This window comes from Balaenoptera borealis (assembly GCF_965194805.1).
Source record: "Balaenoptera borealis genome assembly, chromosome: 1".
Lineage (NCBI taxonomy): Eukaryota > Metazoa > Chordata > Mammalia > Artiodactyla > Balaenopteridae > Balaenoptera > Balaenoptera borealis.
In genome coordinates this window covers 20,831,715-20,851,328 of record NC_138860.1, presented here as the reverse complement: position 1 = coordinate 20,851,328, position 19,614 = coordinate 20,831,715, and positions in this window count along the sequence as shown.

Here is a 19,614-nt window from a genome sequence, read left to right as displayed (position 1 = left end):
CTCTGAACTGTATAAAACTGTGATGGGTTATAAAGTTAACATGTATGTTTCAGAGTTAGTTCTGTGTGAAAATATACTCTGATGTCACAGTTGCAGTGAAAAGAAAACTTTCTGGAGTAGTTACCCCATGTCTAGGAGGTTGGACCAGAAAGAAATTAATGCGCTGCTTCCTTTACTGAGAAAGTCTTGCTATGAAAAAAATGTCAGCCAAAATAAAGTGCCAAGTGACATAACAAAAATTGTAAGTAAAGGGTAATGCATTAAATTCTAGATAATTCTCTTTCTTTACTATGTGATAATATGGAAGATGAATTATAAATGACTTTCATTGCATATTGAGGCACAATGATTACAGAGAAGAAAAGCTGAGAATGCTTGATCTATTTATAGAACAAACGCTTAATGTTTCTGCAAGATAAGAATCCTGTTGGGTCCCATCTTGTTAAAGAGGTGAATTGGAAAGCTGGATTTGCTTATTTGTCTGATATTCTTGGTATTATAATGATCCTAATACTTCCATGCAAGGAAGAAGTGCAGCATGATTTTGAATGGCAGATAAGATCAAAGGACAAGAACAAAAGGCAGACTCTTAGAAGAACAAAGTTCCTGTACATGGTTATGACATGTCCCATAATAGAAAAACAATGATCAAAAAGGTCACAATCTTGATATTTCAAAAATGCAAAACATTATCACCAAACACCTTCCAGATTTTGGCAGAATTTTCACATTGTATTTTCCATTAAAAGATCTTTATGTTGAAAATCCATGGGCTGAAATCCATTCCTTTCATTGAGAGATAATTTACATTTAATTATAACTTTGTAGGATAAGTTGTTGGAAGTGGTTACTGATGAAGGATTAAACATGAATTTTGAAAAAAAAATTGCTTTCTTCATTTTGTATAAAAATCAGACACGAATAGTCCAAGCTTGCTAAAATTACTTTAAAAATTATCTCTTATTCTCCTGTCAACATACGTCTGTTGAGACAGGTTTCTGTACTGTCGGTGTTACTGAAACAAAGCACAGAAACAATTTAGATGTACATTATCACCGGTGAGAACCATTGTGATCAATCCAAACTAGATCAGATATGTTAAGAAGCACAAAGCATGCTCATTTGCCATGTTAAGAACTTTAATACTGGTAAATATTATGCTCCTTCAAAACGTGCATTTAACCATTTCATACGGAGACTCACACTTGCACACATAACTCTTTGTTTAGTTGCAGAAGGAAAAATTGCAGAACAATTGCAGAAGGAAAAATTATTTATTCACTTATACACACGCTTTCAATAAATAAAGTGCACAAATTTTCCCATTCTTTTTCTAGATATTATTTGTTCTTACAGTTATAAAACTATAATTTTATGGCTGCTGAATATAGTAATTAAATTTGAGCTTGTATTTTGTTCAGCTTTTTTTCCTGTTTCATTTTTCTGGTACATACTTCATTTTTTTTTTTTTTAATTTGGACTTTAAATTTATTTATTTGTTTATTGATTTTTGGCTGTGTTGGGTCTTCGTTTCTATGCGAGGGCTTTCTCTAGTTGCGGCACGCGGGGGGCCACTCTTCATCGCGGTGCGCGGGCCTCTCACTATCGCGGCCTCTCTTGTTGCGGAGCACAGGCTCCAGACGCGCAGGCTCAGTAGTTGTGGCTCACGGGCCTAGTTGCTCCGCGGCATGTGGGATCTTCCCAGACCAGGGCTCGAACCCGTGTCCCCTGCATTGGCAGGCAGATTCTCAACCACTGCGCCACCAGGGAAGCCCCCATACTTCATTTTTAAAAAAGATAAACTTTATTTTTTTAGAACAATTTTAGGTTTACAGAAAATATACCCTACACCCAGTTTCCCTTTTTTCTAACATCTTACACTGGCATGGTACATTTGTTACAATCAGTGAACCAATATTGATATGTTATTATTAACTAAAGTCCATAGTTATTCAGGTTTCCTTAGGTTTTACTTAATGTCCTGTTTCTGTTCCAGAATCCCATCTAGGACAATACATTACATTTAATTATTGTGCCTTTTTAGACTCCTCTTGGCTGTGATAGTTTCTGAAACATTTCCTATGTTTGATGACCTTGACAGTTTTGGTCTCTCTACTTGGGTGTTTTGTAGACCATCCCTCAACTGAGACTTGTCTGATGTTTTTCTTATGATTAGACTGGAGTTATAGTAATGCATTTTTATCATGTATTACAAAAGCACTGGTGAGTGGTGGTTTGGAAATTAAAAAAAAAACAGGTACTTCTCCACAGATGGTTGATGAAGTCCCTCTCTAGTAATACTGGGGTCACTCACAGAACTGAGCGTGTTCTGAAAGACCTAGGGAAAGGTGGATCCAGAATGCCTCTGGATTCTGCCCCCTCCCCTCTCTTAGGACTTTTACTCTAAAAACTTTCCTCCAGAATCTTTCAGTCTCTGCATCTCGCTCACGATCTTCGGGTTCTGGGAGAGAGACTCTGATCAACTCAGTTTGAGGAAAGGCAAATAATAAATATACAGCGATGCAGGGATAGTTTGGCGGGTGTAGGACCTAACCTGGACATCAGAACTGGGGAGCTGTTGTGTCTGAGCTCACTCACCCCCACTTCCGTCACACTCTCATCCTGGCCTCCATTTGTACCTACTACACACTCCTTGCTTCTTAATTCCAAAGCCCTAGCTTTTCATTCTTTCCGGGAAGAAATTCTTCTACTTTCTGAAGGGAATGAAGAGATATCTCTTACTGTCTCATCAAACAGGCCAGGCTGTTTGGGAAGTAATCTCCACTCTCTGGCTTTAATCTGTTGGACTCATTTCTGGATAGAAAATGTGTATAGCTCTTCTGTCTCAAATATGTTTTCGTTTAATGTTGTTCACTTTTGATGCCTTAATTAAATAAAAGAACCAATCATTGCAAACATAATGTATAGATTTGTCCATAATGAGGTTCTGTGGGGAATAAATATGGAATCTCTAACTAACAGAGTTATGGTTTGGTTTGTCTACCTCCTGCTCCTCCTGTGGTTCTGCCACAACTTCCTAACTGGCCTCCCTCCCCCCAGACCTTGCAGCCTCCATCCGGCCTGCACAGAGACTCTTCCCACCCCCGAAGGCTTGAAAGGGCAAAACTCACCTTATCACTCTCTGGCTTGAAATCCTGTGTGTTCCTTCGGTTGCCCACAGTGTTTGGTCTCAGCTTCAGCATCACATGGTAACTTGTTAAACATGCAAATTCTCAGGCTCCAGCCCAAACGTACCGAATCAGAAACTCTGAGGGAAGGGCCCAGAAACCAGTGTTTTTTTAAACACCCATCAGGGAATTCTGAAGCATGCTAAAGTTTGAGAACCATTAGCCAGTGGGAGAAAAATATAAGCTCCTTGTCCTGAGAAGTCTTGCAAAGCCTACTCTGCTCTGGTCCCCATTGGTCTCTCCAGTTTCTTCTCCACCTACCATGCCCTGCATTTTCCACCATGGGAATGAGGAGCTGTGTGCTGTTGCCTGCAGAGAATGTGTGAACGCTTCTCCAGCTCATTTTCAGTTATTACCCAAGTAAGCCTTCTGTGGGCAGGCTCCGTGCCCTTCTCTGGCCAACTCCTACTGACACTTGAAGACACAGCTTAGGTGTCATTTCTCCAGGAATCCTTCCTCTAGCTTCCCTGTGTACCCTTAGATGCTCCCATAGTACCTTGTGCCCATCTCTCTGATTAAACTCATCACATTATATTTATCTGCTTATATGTGTTTCTGCCACTAGATTGTGAGCTACTCTTATTGGGAACTATGTTTCCTTCATTTTTATCTGCAGTACCTAGCCCAGTGTTTGAGCGCTTAAGATGCAGTCAGTTATTTAACAGTCACTGAATAATTTATGAATGAATGAGATAATGAATGCATAAATATTTGTCAATGTTTCTGTCACATCTCTGGTTCTATTCTTGCTTTCTTTTTAGCCAAGGAAAATTTCCCTCCAATTCATCAGACATGGAAAGCTCCAGGAAATATTACCTCTGACCCTTTGGCTTTTGCTTGTTATCAAATGCAAACTAGATTCTTCCTGCACTATTAGTTCCACATTAAGTGTTTCAGGGCTCCCACAACTTGGTGCAAGGGCCAATCTTAGGCTTTATCATCTTGTGAATTTGGCGGCCACAGCTTTTTTTTAACTTTTAATTTTATATCAGGGTATAGCTGATTAACAATGTTGTGATAATTTCCGTTGTACAGCAAAGTGATTCAGTTACACATATAATGTATCTATTCTTTTTCAAATTCTTTTCCTATTTAGGTTGTTACATAATATTGGGAACTCTGCTCAATATTATGTAATATAGTCTTTTGGATTTCTGTCACTTCACTGTGGACTCATGCATCTGAGTTTACTAGGTTTTCTTCATGAAGTGAGTGTTGATTGAATCAGTTCAAGTGCTTTTAAAAAATTCTACTCAGTGCTCCCTTAGGGTTTCTATACACTGCCAGGATAGAAGTACGTATTTCAAAGAAGAAAGAAATAAATCTCAATACTGTTTGTCTGTATTCTTATTTCTTCTTTTATTTAGGAGCCCTGTGTCTTGCTTGCATCATAGGAATGTATATTCAGAGAAATTTGAAAATGAGACACTAAGTAGTCCTGTGTAAAATAACACAAGCAGAAGACAAGATTGGTTCCCAAAGTCATTTCTTTCCTTCTTCCGCATGCATGAAGCCCCCGGGAAATCCAAATCTGCACACCTACCATCCCATCTGCTGCAAGATGCATAGGTCAGAGTAGCTCATCTAGTGGAGGTTGTCAGGCTATGCTAATCCAGCCACAGACTTCTGTCCAGTCCCCCTTGTCATACCAGATCGTGGTTAGATAGGTACCTTCTGGCCATGGATTTGGATGGAAAAATAATAATAAAAATGATGATCATTAATTTCATCTTTTAGGTGTTTCATATTTTTCAGTAGGCTTTCCCTTTTATTCCCACATTTTAAAAATTCTGATAAGCCTGTAAGTTGTTAAGGTACATTTGTGAAAGTATCATTATTTCAAACTTATCCATAAGGAAGCTGTGGCAGCAAACACTGACATTTTCAAGATTACATAGCAAGTTAGTGGAGGCCCTGGAGTAAAATATCTTCTAATTCTCACTTAGTTGCTGGATAAGAAGGAGCCAAGATGGAAGTGGCCAGATGGCAGATTGTTTGATGGAGGTGCAGAGCGTCTGCGACGTGGCATTAGCAGGTGACTTACATGGATGCAGAGCCAGAGAAGTTCAAAGCAGAGGCTCTGGAGTCAGACTGCCCAGTTTGAATTTTAGCTCTTCTACTTGCTTGATTGTATACACTGAGAAAGTTACTTAAACTCCATTAACCTTAGTTTCCTCCTCTGCAAACGGAAAAAATTGTAATAACTATCTCATGTAGTTGTCACGAGCCTTCGATACATTAATATGTAAAGAGAGCTTAAAATTATGCCTGGCACATAAGAAATTCTCAATAAATATTAACCCCTGTTATTATCACACTCAAAATTCCTCTACGAAGTCTTATTTCATTATACCAATAAATCCACATTGACTCTTTTTCTTCTCTGAACACTGGTCAATTTTAGTTCGCAACCTTGGAGCTTCCCAGCTGAATCTGAAACTGGCCCCCATACAAGGAGGGCAGGGAGAGACCGAAGAAAGAGCCATCCCACTCCAGATTGGTAGGTGGCAGGTTTAATAAGCAAGGGAACTTCCTTATGAAGCTTGTCTTGGGCAGCTGCAAAATGATTTCCTCACCCACCTGCCAAATCTTAAAAATTTATATGGTGGCCTTAACTGGGTTCACTCATCCTACACAGTTCAAATAGTGTTGACACTATTACATTACTTGGGGCAGCTTCTGGGAAGAGAGAAGGCAAGAGGATTGCACATTCCAAGGACAGGGTAGGGGGTGAGGAGCCGCTGATTGCCTGGGTCCAGCACATGGGTCTAACACTCTTCTTGATGACCGCCCCCATCAGTCATCAAGGACTTACTATTTTTTTAAAAAATTAATTAATTTATTTTTATTTTTGGCTGTGTTGGGTCTTCATTTCTGTGTGAAGGCTTTCTCTAGTTGTGGCAAGCGGGGGCCACTCTTCATCGCAGTGCGCGGGCCTCTCACTATCGCGGCCTCTCTTGTTGCGGAGCACAGGCTCCAGACGTGCAGGCTCAGTAGTTGTGGCACACGGGCTTAGTTGCTCCGTGGCATGTGGGATCTTCCCAGACCAGGGCTCGAACCCGTGTCCCCTGCATTGGCAGGCAGATTCTCAGCCACTGCGCCACCAGGGAAGCCCTAGGACTTACTATTTTTTTAATGCCACAATTTAGCACTCCAGAATATACTCGCTAATACTCTTTAGCAATTATTAAAGGTATATTCAGCTCACCTCACTGATGATGCCGCAAATTGCGGAGGCAGACCCTGTCGTATACATCTTCTGAATCGCTGCCAAGCCCTTAATTAATATTTGAATGAATGATCTTTGGATGAAATTGCTTAGGTTCCATTATTTTCTCAAAGATTATTTTTAAAACACACATTTGCCTGGCATATTTGAAAATGCTTAATTTTGTTAAGCATTTTTCCACTTCATTTTAAGTGTATGGTCAATTTAGACTGGACCAAAAAGCTGACAATCATTTGCTTTTTATATTTCTCCTTTTATTTCTTATTTGGAGATGTCTGTTTAGAGAGTTAAAGCAGGCACATTCAGAAGGGGATGGAAATCAGGATTTCAATCAGAAAGAGACACAAATAGAGTTGGACCAGGTAAGCCAAGTCATCTCAGGTCTCTGGGGCAAGGCCAAACTAACCAGTGGGACTGGTGGCATGTGTCCTTTTGGACACTCCTATAGAGGAGTTGCGATCTTAGTAGAATAGCCAAACAAAGGATGATTATTTTTTGATGACTTAAAAAAGTAAGAGCAAAGGATAAAAACCAAAGGAAAAAAAAACCCCAAACACAATTTCCTAACAATTTTAAATGCTTGTTAGGAAGGAATGTTGTTTCTCAAATATTTCAGAAAAATGCTTCTGAAATGCAAACGTCTATTGCACTGAAATAAAATAGTCATTCAATCTTGGTATTCTATGTCCGACGAGACGGACATCAGTGTTTCTGATGTATTTTCTGATTTGGAATATCCTGGAGCGGCAATTCCAGGAGAGACATTTTCTTGCTGACATGACCTTGCACTTTGATTCACAGCATAACCCTGGTCTTCAGGTTACCACTGTTCTACTTTTCTGAGAGTTTAATTTTCTTTACCAGTAGGGTCAGAAATTCAACAGCAGAATGTGAGGGGATGGCAGATATTTGAAGAGAGTTTAATAAATAAGCTAGTTTTCAGAGGAGAAGGCAGGGTATAAACAGCCACAAGGGAGTGTATAGTCCCTCAGAGGAATGGAGAATGAAGGGTGTATCTGGGAGCCTGAGGAGAGGAAGGGAAGACTGGTTACTGGAACCCAGACAGAGAATTGTGTGGCAAAGCCTACCTGACCCGAGCATCAAGCTCCCATCTCAGGCATCAGCCAGGACTGTGCAGGGAGAAAGGCCAGGGCACACTGACCCTGTCTCACCTCTCCTCCCTCCCATTCATGCCCATGTTCCCATTGGCTGGACCCAACCAGGATCCAGAAATCCTATCGATGCTATCTGTACCAGTCACCACCCCGGACACAAGGTGGGGTGGAGAGGATGAAGATGAAGAATGAACGGGGAGGGGTGGTGGCGAGGGCAACTGAAAGATAGCCAGCATAATGTTAGTGAATCTTTGTCAGAGATGAGCATTTTTTTCCTGGATTACGCAGCACAAGACTCTGAACGGTCAGCAATTTCTAATCTATTCGGATGCCATGGGATTCTCTACTTGCAATTTGTTCTGAGAGAATGGCTTTGCCTTAGAGTTAGGGGAAGGAAAGAGAATGCTAAATACTGAAATCTCTGCCTTAGGGTCTCTGTGGTTTCTAAGAAGTCTTTCCTTAGGGTCTCTGTGGTTTCTAAGAACCTGGAAGAATAAGAAATAAAAGTGATGTCTCTCTTGTAGTCAGATGAAGCGCTGGATTGCTTCCTTCCCTCTGGAAGTATGCTTTGTCTAAAGAACCTATCATGCCTCGGCTCTGTCTTATTCATCTCTTGTGTTTCTCTCTTTCCTCAGCCACTCACACACGCACACGCACACACACTACCCCCCCCACACAGTTTACCATATTAAGGTTCATCAGCCGTGTTTAATTCATTTCTTACTGACTCTCCCTTGTCACCCAGAACGTGCTGATTTATACTCCCCTGTACCTTGTTTGGGGAATGCAAACTCATTTTAGTGGGACCTGAGCACATATCAAATCACTGTATAAAACTCATATAACATTTCTAAGGCAAATATTCATGGTGTCTTAAGTTCTGCTTTGAATTAGCTGCTTCATATTTTTTTCATTAATGAAGATAATAGAGATTTGCTTACATATTTTAATCTGTGTAATTTGTATAAATATATAGTTATCAAAATGTCTCAAAATATCTTTCGATAAATGATCACTTTGAGGCTTCATGCTGGATGATGAAGTTTTATTAGGTCCCACTTGAACTTTGTTTAGAATTCTCCTTTGAATTATGCATCACTGGTGGGGTAGTGTGGCGAGCAAAAAAGAATGAATAAGTGACAGTATCTCGTGCAGAGTCTCCGAGACTACAGAAGAAATGCATGCCTGCACACACCTGCACCATTAATTCCAATACTGGGTGGTAAATGAGATTCAGATAGAGGCACAGTGGGAGAGCTGGGGAGGAGAGATTGCTTCCCTCGTGTTTGTACTGTACCAGGTACTGTATCCTATGCAGGTGGGAGTTTAATTCCTTTGGGTGATGATCGTGACAGTGTTTATGAAGATACTGATGGTGATGAAGAATAATTATGTTTCTCCAGGTGGGTGGCTGAATCTCAAACTGGGAGAAGAGGCTGATCCAGGATGCGTGATGAGTGTTAGCCAACGAGGGACTTGAAATTCTGAGTTTCCTGAGCTGCTGGCTGATTTTTTTTTTTTTTTTTTTTTGAGATTTAAGTAGTGTTTATTTTTGTTATTCACATACAAATTTACTTTCTACTGTACATTTTTAGACAAAAAGTGTTTGGGGGGGAAAACGGTGTTATTAAAGACATTAACATTTTGCTCTCTCAGGGTTGACATCTGCATAAATTCCTGCTGTAGCCAGTTTTCTTTCACGTCACCTAGTTTACCTCTACAATTGTTCTCATAGTCTAATGTTGTTTTAACTTTTTATTTATATAATACATGCACTTAATTTTAAAAATAAAATGGTACTGTTTAAAGTTTATACCTAAATACAGCAGGCTCTGATTTTAAAAGTCCCACCTGCCTAAGGAATATCTTTGCTTCCCTGGTAGCCGTCCCAAGCAAGCTCTGACACAGCTAGAAAATTTGCTGACTGTAATCAGAGAGTCAACCAGCTGTTCTTAAAGTAAGCAAACTGTTTATATGCCCTTTTGGTCAAGTCAGACTCAACACTGAAGAATAAGTAGTTCATTTGGTAATAGCTGAGCTGCTGTTTTTTTTTTTTTTCAAACCCAAAGGCAAAATTAAATACAACATTTTTGCCTGTTACATTCTGTTTGAAAAGATGAATCATCCTCATGTTTGTACTCAAAGGCATCTAGTTAGGGGCAAGATTATTTGCAGGCTAATTTTGTGCAGGAATCACCTTTTGACAGCAGATCGGTATCAGTATATGTGTTTGCTCTGGGGAGGAGGAAAAAAAGCACACATCTTGCAGATCAGGAGAAAACTTGAGTTGCTACTTCTCAAATGTATCATTGTAATGTTTTTACATAGGTCAAAAGGTCATATACAATGACATGTAAAAAGCTAAGGGACAAAATCTCCATTTATGTTTTGAGTAAGACTCAGTAATAGCCTAAAAATAGTTGTTTACTCTCCCTTTAATTAATTTCAAATTGAGTGAGATAGCAGTTTTAAGCACATTTGAAACTCCTTACTTCCTGGATTTGTCCTCCCTCTATCTTTCTTGTCCTGGACAAAGGAGTCTAGAGGGAGAGAAGAACAGAAGAGTGATCTGAAGAAGCAGGGGCAGTATCAAGGGCACAAAATGAACTTGAGAAGTTTGGGTCGCTCTCTGATGTATTTAGCTTTGATGGTAGCAGGAGAATGCCTGATAGAGTTTTCTGTACACAAGAATCACTTTCAATAAGAGGATTTTCAGTGCAAGTTATGGATATGACTGATTAGTGGGAAATTTCATTTAACTTTAGATAAAAGTGGAAGTGAGTAAAATTATTTTTATCCATTTTTATTATGAGAGAGTGAATACTATTGGCCAATTAAAATATTGGATTTTTTTAAAGAGAGGAGCCGGATATAAATGATGACACAAGTTCATATAAAGAGATTATGCTCAAAAGGTTCTTAACTCTCTTACTCCTTTGTTCCCTTTGTTTCAGAGGGCTGGGGGCAATAAGAAAAGAACCAAGTTTTGTAATTTTTTTTCATGCTTCCTCCCATTTGTTAACCATTTTCGTAAACCTGCAAGTTTCTTCACTAGTGTCTTGCATCTTTCCTAGTTACGTTCTAGAGTACCATTTTGTTATACATGGGAGCTTTCTGAAGCTACTAAACACTGTGACCTGACTACACCCCATGTCTAATTAGTTTCAAACCTATATTGTTAACTTCAGCCTAGGGGTGTGCTCTAAAGAGTATGAAAAACCACAGCATTTTCCCAGCTGTCATAAGATGTGACTCAGTCATCCTGAAGGCAGCCATGTTACAAATTGCTTAAGGGGGTTCAGAATGAACATCGACCCTCAGAAATCATTGGAAATAAAACCAGCAGCAAAATAAGTCTCCTGTTCCTAAGAGTCTTGTGACTTATTTCTCTCATGCCCTTATAGCTGTACCTACTTCCAGGGTCTAAAATTTGGAGGCTTATATTCATGCTGCCAAGTTGGCATCCCCCAGAGAAAACGGGGTCTGGGGCAGGTGGCTGGCACTTATTCCAAAGGTGAAACCTCACTCAGTGCAGCAGCCCTTTCATAGTTTTATTTTGTAATTCTACAGAGGTCTTTTCTATATCTAGAAGCATCTAGAAACTTCCTATTAGAATTGCTCGGTTGTCATTTGCCTGATGCTAAGGGGAAGTTGTTTATTCCCTTTGCTGTTCCCTTTTGTGAGATCAGTTGCCCCAAGTGGTTGGGTGGATGAGACTCTTAAGGTTATTTAGATTCCATGATGGTCCTCAGACTGGAATGGCCATAAGGCGGGGTGGGGGTGGGGGAGTCCACCATTTTACCCAATGTCATTCTGGAGGTTCCAGAGGGAGAATGCTTTGGAGTCCCCAAATCACCTCCTTCCTTCATTGACAGAGGTAACTGGGATTGACTGGAGAGCCACAGGTGATTGCCTTCCTGGCCTCTTGGCTACCCTGACTCTTCCCATCATCAAATTAATCACAGTTAATGAGGCAATTGTTTAAATGGCAGGGAACACTTATAATTCGGAGCAGAATGCCTGGGAGAAAGGTTGACGCATGCAGAGAAAAATGAAAGAACTCATATAGCTGGGTCTATTCAGGTCAGAGTCATTACATGACTCTTTAGAGAGAAGGACCGCTGGAACTTGCCAAAGGAAGCTGAACAAATGCCAAGGAGAAGGGCAGGAGGAGACAGTGCCTTCAAGGACAGTCCCAGTACCAGACCAGCTCAGAACTGCAGCAGTCCCAGAGGTACAAAGGCAGATGTATGATGAGTGGTGGAAATCATTTAGAATTGTAAATTGATTTTTTTAAAACATCGTTTTGCTTTGGTGGCAGTGGTGGTTGGGAGGATGTATGTAACTGGGATTACAAAGACCTAGAGCCTTTCAAGGAACACTAATTCAGTGGCAAGTTAACAGGCATTAAGAGGGAAAAAAGGTAATTTGTTAGTCAAGTAATTTTGGGAATTACGGCTTAAACAAAGTTAATACCCTAGTGTTTCTCAAAACCTTTAATATATGTTTATGCAACACGAATCCATGATGTTGGTGTATAAGATGCAGGATTTCCCCCAATTATCTGAGCATAAAACTATTTATAATGGACAATCTCACACAACTAGACTTTTGGGGAGCACATGCAATACTGCCTTGGAAGGCAGGCTGGAGGGAGTTGTACCTTCTCATAGCTTTAGCCAGTGAAGAAGGGGCTAAACAAGGGCACAAAAATGGATGTTTCCCAACTTCAGGATTTTTCCCAAACCTGAGTTCAGCCCTGGCACTTAAGAAAACACTCAGTTTACAAGGAGAACTTCAGTGATATGGTGTGTGAGGGCAGCAGTTAACTGTTCTCTCTGGACAAGAAAAGAGAGATTAAATTGTAAACCCAGCATTTAGGAATTCTGTGAGGGTTAGGATTTTGGTTCACTTATGAGAAGATTATTTACTAATTGGTTTCTGGGAGATAGTTTGTGGGAGTTATGAGGATTGGATGAATTTAGGGTGGAAGGAAGGAGATAGGAAGATTCAATGTAGGTGTCATACGTCTACATTTAGCTGAAAACACTATTGGTCTGGGTGTTGCTGCAATAGAAGCTGGGGGCCCTGGAGCAGTGAGCTTGGTTAGAGCAGTTTCCTTATATCAGGAGAGTATAATTGGCTAGTGTGAAGGAAAAAATAGGAAGAATTATGGTCAACTATTTTCACATCTTGACTTTTGAAGGTTACTGAAAAATGCTTACCTGTCTGTTTGTGATCTCTTCATATCTCCAGGAATTTGTACTTTAACTAATTGGAACTTTACCAATTAGCTCACCAGTCTCATTTTGGCCACTGCTTAGAACTTAGGGCTCCCACTCATTCTGTTTGTAACTCAGTTTCTCTGACTTGAATGCGAACAATAATTTAACCTGTTTTACTTCTCTCCTATAGTTAATTCACTGACTAATTCAATAAGTATTTACAGAGGCTCTACTGTGTTCAAGGCACTCTTCTAGACATGAGGAGGGGCATACCACTGAACAAAACAGAGTTTAATTTTTTGTAGAGGAGGCAAAACAGCAAATAAATAAACCTATAATATAATACCACATAGAGATTAATGTTATATAGAAAAATAAAGCAGCATAAAGGGCTAGAGAGATTGGAAGGTCAGGAATGGCATCTTTAAGGATGTGACATTTGCGTATAGACTTAAATGAAGTGAGGGATTGAGCCAATGACTGTCTTGGAGAAAAAAAAACAGCAGGTGAAAAGCCTGAGATGTTAATGTGCTTGGCAGGATAACTGCTATAACAACAACAACAAAACAACAGCAACAAACTCCACCATATTTCAGTGGCTTTTTTGGTACAACAAAAGTTCATCTTTCATTTATATCAGCGTCTAGTGGGCATCAGAGGCTATGGGAGTTCTGTTCCACTGAGTCATTCAGGGATCCAGGCTGAAGGCCTCTGATACTTTTAACGATGGCTCCCAAGGTTGCCATGGGGATCATCTGTCAGCCAGAATGAAGAGTGTTATGAAGGGTGCATAGAGTGAGTGCAAAGAGTATCACACGAGTGGATTAAGAGACCAGGTCTGCAGGTGGCATACATCACTCCCACAAATGTTCCAAAAGTCAGAGCTCGTACAGAAGGTCTCACTTAATTGCAAGTCTAACCGTGTACCCTGGAACAAGAGGAAAAACCAGGGTGTTAAGGAACACCAGTGTTCTCTGCCGCAGTGTGTTTGAGTCACTTTAGGAAGGTCAGTTAGGTTGGAACACAGAAGATGGGGTGGTAGTTGTAAGATATAGTTGTTGAAAGGATCAAGTGAAAATACAGAGGCTGGAAAAATGAGAAACACTGCTGTATTTCATTGAATCCAAAATGCTCTTGACTGTTAGCCACTATATTTGTGTACTTCTAATAAAGAAAAAATTCTTCAAATTAAGTAGTTATATTGCCTTTTTAAAATCACTCTTTTATCATTAAGAAATTACTGAAATAATTCTTTTAGACTTATTGAGACTTTAAAAAAAATTATATATCATGATTGTGTTATCTAGTATAAAGGGAAATTTGAGCAAAATAAATTGGTTAATGGGTTCCTGAAGCTTCTTTACATTGAGAGCCTAATTTTTCTGAATTGCTTTTAGGTCTGTCATCAATGCCCATGTTTTTCCATTCACTGCTGTCCTCTGTGCTATCAAGAGCTTTCCTTAAATATGTTCTTCATGGAGTCTCTTGAATTTTCCTCTGGGCCACTTACACCATTTCTGTATGTTTTGATGCAGGCACTTTTTTGATCTTACAAGAAAATGGCAACCAGAAATTGTATTGCTTCTTCTTCTTCTTTTTTTTTATTGCTTCTTCTAATGGTCTTTAAATGCTGTGTTGACTGAAGTGCTTAGGGTTTGTGGTTGTCCAGACAAGCCCCAGGAACGACAACCATGTTCATATGCCTGCAGGCAATGCCAACTCTGTCATGATGACCACCTGGTCAAGAGTGGTTGTTAGACATCATTGATTATTAGATGAATCCTGATTTAAGAGATGTTAAAATGTAAAAAAAAAATCTCATGTCTCTGAATAGACTAAATGTGTGTTTAGAATAGATTCCGTCAAGCTTTGAAAACATCAGGTACTGATGTAATAGTACATTTCTAAGGGAGTCGTAACATGGGGGTTGAGGGAGATGCATCTGTGAGTCAGTATTGAGATTGCTCCTAGGGCATGAGAAGTCTGACACTCATCTTTGTTATTTATTTCACAGGTTCAGTGAGGGGAAGGGAACTGTGTGTTTCAACCCCAGCTTTCTCCAGCCCACTCAAGGTGCAGATACTGATGTCTTTTTCCTGAAGCCTCCAGTCTGCTTAGGACTTTAGCCAGGATAACCTAGGAGATTTGTATATCATTCAGGTCTGATCCACCAGAATTTGGCTTGGAAATCATCTTGCTGCTATGACTTTCTGGTGGCCTGAGGTGGGGTGAACCATGGGTTGTACAGTTCATGATGGGGTAGCCTTCTTCTAAACTGGAATGTGAGGTCCCAGTCTGCAGCACTGGTCTTCTCCTTGTTTCTTCTTCTACTTTAAGATTTTTTTAACTTTTTATTTTATGTTGGAGTATAGTTGATTAACAATGTTGTGTTTGTTTCAGGTGTACAGCAAAGTGATTCAGTTATACATATGCATGTATCTATTCTTTTTCATATTCTTTTCCCATTTAGGTTGTTACATAATATTGAGCAGAGTTCCCTGTGCTATACAGTAGGTCCCAGTTGGTTATCCATTTAAAATATAGCAGTGTGTACATGTCAATCCCAAACTCCCTAACTATCCCTTCACCCATCATTCCCCCCAGTAACCATAAGTTCATTCCCTAAGTCTGTGAGTCTGTTTCTGTAAATAAGTTCATTTGTATCATTTTTTTTTAGATTCTGCATATAAACAATGTCATATGATATTTCTCTTTCTCTGCTGACTTACTTCACTCAGTATGACAATCTCTAGGTCTATCCATGTTGCTACAAATGACATTATTTCATTCTTTTTAGTGGCTGGGTAATATTCCATTGCATGTATGTACCACATCTTCTTTATCCGTTCTTCAAGTTTTATACTAGGACTGTGCATTGCCCTGGACCTCAGTCTTCTGGACTAGGATCGTACCATTCCACCTAACTCTCACCAGAATACTTTTTTTCCCACCTGAAGCATAAATCCTTCCCTATTTTCTCCCTTGCAGCTGGCATACTGGCCACTTCTGTACTTCTGTTCCATTAGATTGGATTTTGCATGGATGTGGATGCCAGTTAAATACATCTCTGAACTGCCCAGTCATTTGGAGGAATTTATATGGGAGTCCTTGCTTTCCTTGGCTCTTAATCAGTTTTCCTCTGACTCATCTTCCAAAGATTTAACATCCACCCCTCCCTGGTCACCTTGCCAACTGGAGGACTGGGAAGGCCAGAATGGGAACTCACTCAAGTCAAGAACCACTGCGGACGAACATGGATGGAGCACACAGGCTTTAGAAAATCTGATACCTTAAGGAGGCCCTATCACTGGAGAAGAGTCACCTGAGGTTTTCAGAGAGTTCCAGTCTTATTAAAATGAGGGGATGTTAAGATAGTAATGTTTTAAAGATTAGACAGGACTTCAGGGAGTCATTAATTTACATACTGAATGGTCGGTATCTTATTTGAGGAATTTATAGCCATTGTAAATGGATTATTAAACTGTGATCCCTAAAGTCCACAGTTGGGAACTGTTAAGGTTAAATTATTAATAAGAAGCCATATTTGTAGAAAGGATGAGGTTGTAAAATCAGGTTTTCTGGAGTGTTTAATTAAAATGGACTATGTAATTTTTTCCCCTTTCTTGCTCTGTTCCTTAGATTATCACTTAAATTAAAAATCTTGGCTCTCATCGTTTTATTATATTAAGCTTACATTTGTTTGACTTCAAATCATTCAGATGATTTGCAGGAATACTTACGACCATTTGATTATCAGTGCTGTAGTTTTATGGGACTTCTGCTATTTTTCAGAAGACACTTTTTTCCCGCATCTTTGCACGTCAGGATGGTATAAGTGACCATCCTTTGTCAGATGTTTTGTAAAGGTGTTTTAAGATTTTTTTTGAAGGGGACTCACCTTTAAGTGCTGCTGAATACCCAAGTATTTCATCAGGAATTGTATAGCATGATTCACAGCTGGGAGACTGATCACAGCCCATTATCTGAGCCAGGTGACAAGGCCCATAAGACTAGGTTTAGATGTCAGCACAGGTGACCACAAACCAGGCTCAATTTCTTTCAGAGCCAGAACGTATTAGAAGTAGGGAAACTCGAATAGCTTTTTAATGTCAATGTATATTTATTCTTTCTTCATATCAGTGGGCCCTGGTATAAAACTTGACTTATCATATGTCCAATCATGGAGACATGGTCTAGCCTTTGACAAATAAGGTAACCTCTTTTGAATCTTGTTTTTTCCATGAAGGAAAAATGATAGGACAGAGGAAGGAGAGAGGTATTTCAGTTCTTCTTTCAAGGAGTTTCCTTTTCTCTCTCCTTTGGAGAGTGAAATTACCTTTTTTGTATTTGATTTTGTTTTATTTCTCTTCTCATTCTGTGGGAACAATCTTGGAAGGCAGAACTTGTAGCATCATTCCCCAAACGTGAAGGGATGCACTCCTCACACAAGAAGACCCCTGGGCTCATGGCACTTTCTTCATTTTCAGACTAGAATCCTGGGATGCATTTCAATGACCTGAGTGAAACCAGAGTTGGCTAAGTCGGAGGGGAGACATGACCCTGAAAAGAACACAGAAGGACAAGCTGAAGATGAGACTGCCTAAAATCTGCCATGAGAATTTAAGTTGTGGATGATGAGAAATTGTAGAGGAAAGAAATGGATGTATGCAAGGTTACACAATAATTGTGTGGACACACACACTTCTGCTGGCTCTTAACTAGCATCCCATGGAGTAGAGCTGTCAGGATTAATTACTTAGACTCTGTATAGAGAGTGTGAAAATGAGAACATCGGTGAGTGCCAAGTGTTCTCAGTTTGCATCACAACTTAGATATTTGGCGGAACAGCAGAGAGATTAGATATTTTCAGAAAATCTATTTTGTTTGACCTCTCCCACTCTCAGGATTTTTTTTTTAGGGGGGGTTGGGGGGTAAGGCTACGATTCCATTCCACTGAGGTTCAATGACTCATAATTCTTTGTAGCTATTTTTGGTTATTTTTTTCAACTCATTGTCTCGTGTGGATCTTGCTCATTATTTTGGCCTTTGCTCTTGTTCCATATGCTTCAGGTTAAAGTCAGTGCTCTATTTTATACACAACCAGAATCCTATGTTAGGATAAATGGGAAGAGTAAATGAAGCTGGAGGGTAGGTCATAGAAATTATCTTAGCTGTAGCCTTTTGACAAACTCTTCCCTTCAGAATGGAGCTCTCTTCCCCACCCCAACCCCAGCTACAGTATCCTGTGGATGGGAGGGGCTGGTGTCATGCAAACACGTGCAAGAAAAATGGTCACCTACCTGCTAGTGTTGGAGGGTCTCCTGCAGAGGCAGAGGGTGGCTGTGGCTCACTGTGGGGACAAGGACACTGGCAGCAGAAGTTCTAGGAAGTACTCCTTGGCGTGATCCCTCCCAGAGTCTGTCATTAGCCCCATCAAAGAGCCCAGGTAGGCTCCAGTGTTGGGTTGCCTCAGGCCAAACAACCAACAGGGAGGGAACCCAGTCCCACCCATCAACAGTCAAGCAGATTAAAGTTTTACTGAGCTGTGCCCACCAGAGCAACAGTCAGCTCTACCCGCCACCCGTCCCTCCCATCAGGAAACTTACACAAGCATCTTAGATAGCCTCATCCACCAGAGGGCAGACAGCAGAAGCAAGAAGAACTACAATCCTGCAGCCTGTGGAACAAAAGCCACATTCACAGAAAGATAGACAAAATGAAAAGGCAGAGGGCTATGTACCAGATGAAGGAACAAGATAAAACCCCAGAAAAACAAATAACTGAAGTGGAGATAGGCAACCTTCCAGAAAAAGAACTCAGAATAATGATAGTGAAGATGATCCAGGACCTCAGAAAAAGAATGGAGGCAAAGATCAAGAAGATGCAAGAAATGTTTAACAAAGACCTAGAAGAATTAAAGAACAAAGAAACAGAGATGAACAATACAATAACTGAAATGAAAACTACACTAGAAGGAATCAATAGCAGAATAACTGAGGCAGAAGAACGGATAAGTGACCTGGAAGACAGAATGGTGGAATTCACTGCTGTGGAACAGACTAAAGAAAAAAGAATGAAAAGAAATGAAGACAGCCTAAGAGACCTCTGGGACAACATTAAATGCAACAACATTCGCATTATAGGGGTCCCAGAAGGAGAAGAGAGAGAGAAAGGATCAGAGAAAATATTTGAAGAGATTATAGCAGAAAACTTCCCTAAAATGGGAAAGGAAATAGCCACCCAAGTCCAGGAAGCACAGAGAGTCCCATCCAGGATAAACCCAAGGAGAAACATGCCAAGACACATAGTAATCAAATTGGCAAAAATTGAAGACAAAGAAAAATTATTGAAAGCAGCACGGGAAAAATGACAAATAACATACAAGAGAACTTCTATAAGGTTAACAGCTGATTTCTCAGCAGAAACTCTACAAGCCAGAAGGGAGTGGCATGATATACTTAAAGTGTTGAAAGGGAAGAACCTACAACCAAGATTACTCAAGCTGGCAAGGATCTCATTCAGATTCGATGGAGAAATCAAAAGCTTTACAGACAAGCAAAAGCTAAGAGAATTCAGCACCACCAAACCAGCTTTACAACAAATGCTAAAGGAACTTCTCTAAGTGGGAAACACAAGACAAGAAAAGGACCTACAAACACAAACCCAAAACAATTAAGAAAATGGTCATAGGAACATACATATCGATAATTACCTTAAACGTGAATGGATTCAATGCTCCAACCAAAAGACACAGGCTGGCTGAATGGATACAAAAACAAGACCCATATATATGCTGTCTACAAGAGACCCACTTCAGACCTAGGGACACATACAGACTGAAAGTGAGGGGATGGAAA